General features: G+C 53.1%; 1 long non-coding RNA gene across 1 annotated transcript; it reads right to left on the bottom strand.

Annotated features, from left to right (window-relative positions):
* Positions 1 to 877: 877 nt before the first annotated feature.
* On the bottom strand, positions 878 to 3,591 carry LOC135976612 (uncharacterized). The gene is made up of 3 exons (XR_010593894.1): positions 3,170 to 3,591; positions 2,284 to 2,401; positions 878 to 1,191 (listed from the first exon to the last, which is right to left on the bottom strand). It is a non-coding gene; the product is annotated as an uncharacterized LOC135976612 (long non-coding RNA).
* Between the last annotated feature and the right edge of the window lie 1,406 nt (positions 3,592 to 4,997).

Below are 4,997 nucleotides of genomic sequence, written 5' to 3'. Positions count from 1 at the left end.
CCCTGCCACTGCCATGCCACCATGGCTCCACTGCGGGGTATCAGTAGATCCACAGCACAGACCTCTACCACTTGAGCTAATGGAGTGACTGGTAGCAGTAGAAGACTGTTATCTTTCATGAGGACCTGGTGCTAGAGAGGGATGGAGACACACACGTTGCCAGTGGGTTTCACAACTATTTGTTGAAGGCAGAGGGATGGTGTGACTCAGGATTCTTGGGTTCAGTTACAGGTTCTGTAAGGGATTGTGTGATCTTTCTTCTCCTGCCACACAGCCTGTCCCTGAAACCTTCTTCTCCGATCCCTGTCTCCCCAGATTCTGCTCCTTTCCCCTCCCACCTATGGCATCTCACAGCCGGCAACCAAGCTCTGGCAGGGGGGAGCTGGGCTTGTTCAATGACTGATGGGACCCGACATTTCAGCCTTTCCGACCCTGCCCCAGAGCCGCCTCCCAAATCTGAGATGTTCTTTCCCTTCCTCTGCCAGAGCAGCCTCTGGCCACAGCAGGAAGGCTGGGTCCTGGGCTCAGAGCTGGGAAGGGAGAACTCACCCCCCCAATCAGGTCTATGGCTGGGATCCTATTCCAGCTTCAGCCAAATGTAAGTGGGGGGAATTCTTTCTGTAGACACACCATGGTGGCATGGCCCATCCTTGGTCTCCATAGTGACATTATGGCGACATGTCCCATCCTTGGATCTCCACAGTGAAACCATAGACAGTTGGCCCATCTTTGGGTCTCCATACTGACACCATGGACCATCTGTGGGTCTCCATAGTGACAACATACTGACATGGCCCAGCCTTGTCCAGGAAATGGGGGGGCAAGATTTCCTACTCACAGAAGCAGAAGCACTGGGTCATGTTAGAAAACACTGGACTTTATTGTATCTGCAAAGAATGACAGTAGTGTTGGCAGGGGGCCACTGGGGGGACAAGGGACACAGAAGGGATGGAGGGAATGGGAGGGTTTTTCCTTAAATAAACAGGGCTAGAAAAATAGCCTCTCAAAACCGTGCACTGATACACATCAGTCCATATAAATAACGGTGGGCGTTACACTGTGTCCAGCTTCTGTTGTCTCAGCTGTGCAGTCTGGGTGTCTTCAAGTGGTTTTTCTTGCTTTCCTTTACATGTGGCTAACCGTATCTTACTGGGATCAACACAGACTTCCTTCCCCTGTGTGAGCGTCACTCTGTGAAGAGAGAGAGAGCGAGATGAGCCCGGCTCCCTTAGCAAATGCAAAGGGACACCCAGGCTGATCACAGCTCACGCAGCAGGGCGGTGACTGCGAGCGCTGGGAATGGTCTGGTTCTGCTGGGAAATCGGGTCTCTTGAACGCAGGAGGCTGACAGAGCTGCCTGGGCTCTGGGGCTGCTGCTGTGGGCACTTGCCTCCCCCAGCTTTGACAACACATCTCAATCGGACCTGCTACATCTTCTCCCATTGCAATCTATGGCCTCCCCATGCAGACCGGTCAATACACCATGACCATGGCCTGCCGCGCTGCCACCTTGGAATAGGATCCCCCGGCTGCTTGGGCAACACACTGCTGTCCTAGGCTGCCTATCCCCCACCCCCCAGCTCCGCCAACGCCCCTCACTCCTGAGCTACAGCCCCTCTCCACTACTGTAACCAGAGCCCCCACAGACCTCGGCCTGTGCACCTTGACCCTGCCGAGCTGGGCTCCCTGCTAGCCCCGAGCTGGGGGAGCACATGCAGTTCTAGGGCATCTCTGACTCCTACAGCCCCCGAACCTCAGTTAGCCAGGCTCTAGCATCTGCCAGCATCGCCACCTAGTGACACCTGCCCCTTAGCAAGGGCGTGACTGTCCCTTTCCATTTGCCTTCTGTAACGGAGCCCCATGGAGTCAGGCTAACGGCCGCGAGACTCCCTTGTTTGTTTATTTCAGCATTTGCAACACAGGCAGTTCAGGGGCACCATAAAAATACAAAGCTATCCCGTCCCACAATGCACTTTGGTCCTGTAGGGAGACGTTTGATTATATACAACACTTGACTCCGTGTTTGTAAAAGTACCGCAGAATATTTAGTACTGGAATTTCAGCATTAGAGGACGGAGGTCATTACAACAGCTGATACTGACCCTCGGCTATAAAGCAGCAGAGATGGTAAAGACCACGGAGTGGGAGAGCAAATGACTGGGTTTGCATATAAAAGGGAAACAATCTTTGGTGGCATTTTGTTTGACTGTATTTGGCAGCGCTATGGACACAAGATGAAACTGACACATCGACCCCGTGTGGGGGGCGCCCCGGGATACTCACATCACGGCCTGGCGGGAGCAGTTCGGACCTGTGGGTCTGCAACTTTTGATGTGTTTTGGAGAAATTCTTCGGGGAACAAAATTATCTTTCATGCAGCATGTGTTGCTCTGGCTGATGACTGGGAAAAGAAGAGAAAGGGAATTAGTTCTCCTTCCCTCAGTAACAAGGACGAGCTGACTGGAGAGAATTTCGTACACTGACTAGTTCTGTGCTCATTAGCAGCCAACCCCCCTTTCTGGGGGCAGGAGGGAATTCTTGGGTGCTCCCACGGCCCCTCCACAATCGGGTTAATTGTTGTTGTTCTGCCCTCCACTGACACAAGAAATGGACTATTCTCCATTCTGCCACTGAGTGATTTGGGTTGTCACTTTGCGGCTCTGTGCCTCGGTTTCCCTGCCAGCAGCATGGGGATAACGGTACTGACACTCCCGCCGGGGGCTGGCGAGGGTTAATTCAGCGATGCTGGTGAATGCCTTTCAGAGCCTGGGATAAAGGGCTATCGATATCTGAGCTCTGGAGCTGGCAGCTCTCAGCCTCCAGATCACAAAGCCTTATCCCCATTTTACAGATGGAACCTGAGGCCCAGGAAGGGTCCGGCTCAGATTTCCAAAGCTTCCTAGGGGATTTTGGTGCATTTCAGTGGGACCTGGGCAGCCAAACCCCTCAGGCAGCTTTGGAAATCAGCCTCAGTGACGGAGACTGGACTTGTACCCAGCTCTCCTGAGTCCCAGTGCAGGGCCCACCCACACCCCCTCCTTCCTCTGCTTCACCCACTGCCCTTCCAAAGCTCCAGGGACCTAACCCTGGGGGCTGGAAATGCCTGGGCCGGAGGAGCTGGCAAGGCAGGGCTCTGTAGAGTAAGGGAAGGGGCGGACCCGGTACTTACAGGAATCGCCGTGGGCTTCAGTCCAGAGAGCGGCAAGGAGCAGCGTTGCCAGGGCTGAGGAGGTGACCTTCATTTCCAGGTGGGTTCTCTTGGCTCCGGATCCAGCAGAGGCAGGTTGCTCTGCAGTGGGTGGCCGAGAATGGTCTGGCTTCCCCGTCGCCTGCCTCTGTATTTTATAGCCCTCGGCAGGGATTTCCATGGCTGCGTCGGAGTGTGCGTGGAGGTGGGGACGGGGATGGAGAGGAATAGTTATTAATAAATGCTAATGAAGGAATGGAATCTACGTCTCCCCCACGCATGTACCGGTGGCCAGAGGGGACAGAACTGAGGCTGGAAAGTCTCTTGCTGATTTACAGATAAGGAGCCAACCTGCACATGCTCATGGGGGAGGGGCGGGCTGTGGGTTTTAGGTTTAAATTTAGTCACTTGCAAACCACACAGGATGACACACGATTCCCTGCCCCTGCGTTTGCTGAAGTCCTGCGCTGAGTCTCTCTCAAACCCAGCCCGTGACACCAGCCGGCGTGCCGTGGACAGGAGACCAGATCAGGCCGTCTCGTGCAGATGGGACGGTGGGGTTGAATGGGCTTCGGTGGGCCAATTTCCAGCCTGTGGCACATTAGCAGCAGAACTAGAGTTAGTTTTACTCTCCAGCTGCCCAGTTCTGAAGTCAACACCAGACTGGCAATATACTGCGCCGTGACACCCTCACCTCCACACTGCTGCTGGCGACAGCGCTGCCTTCAGAACTGAGCACCCAGCCAGCACCCCCCGCACGCTGCACAGGGGGAGTTTCTGATCCTTTGGGCTTCCCCTGGCCATACAGCCCCTGGCCACCACGCCCACAGGAAGGGGGGACGCAGGGGCCGGCCTGCTGGCTCTGCAGGGGCACATCCTGCTGCCTGCACCCCCCCACCCTGCTGGGAACTGCAGGCAGAATCACTCATCCCCTGCCTGGCTGGCTACGTAATAACCTCACGACCCACTGAGGAGTCATGATCCCCAGTTTGAAAACCCTGACAGATCAATACACTGTCGTGAAAACAAGCATGTTTTTAGCAAAAAGAACAGGAGTACTTGTGGCACCTCAGAGACTAACCAATTCATTTGAGCATAAGCTTCCGTGGGCTAAAACCCACTTCATCGGATGCATGTAGTGGAAAATACAGTAGGAAGATATATATATATATACACAGAGAACATAAAACAATGGGTGTTACCATACACACTGTACGAGAGTGATCAGTTAAGGTGAGCTATTACCAGCAGGAGAGAAAAAAAACTTGTTGTAGTTGGCCCATTTCCAGCAGTTGACAACAAGGTGTGAGGAACTGGGGGCGGCGGGGGGGAGGGGGGAAACAAACATGGGGAAATAGTTTTTACTTTGTGTAATGACCCATCCACTCCCAGTCTTTATTCAAGCCTAATTTAATGGTGTCCAGTTTGCAAATTAATTCCAATTCAGCAGTCTCTCCTTGGAGTCTGTTTTTGAAGTTTTGTTGTTGTAATATTGCGACTTTTAGCTCTGTAATCGAGTGACCAGGGAGATTGAAGTGTTCTCCAACTGGTTTTTGAATGTTATAATTCTTGACGTCTGATTTGTGTCCATTTATTCTTTTGCGTAGAGACTGTCCGATTTGACCAATGTACATGGCAGAGGGGCATTGCTGGCACATGATGGCATATATCACATTGGTAGATGTGCAGGTGAACGAGCCCCTGATGGTGTGGCTGATGTGATTAGGTCCTATGATGGTGTCCCTTGAATAGATATGTGGACAGAGTTGGCAACGGGCTTTGTTACAAGGATAGGTTCCTGGGTTAGTGT

Source organism: Chrysemys picta, chromosome 19, assembly GCF_011386835.1.
Source record: "Chrysemys picta bellii isolate R12L10 chromosome 19, ASM1138683v2, whole genome shotgun sequence".
NCBI lineage: Eukaryota > Metazoa > Chordata > Testudines > Emydidae > Chrysemys > Chrysemys picta.
This window is presented reverse-complemented; position numbering and strand designations above follow the sequence as displayed.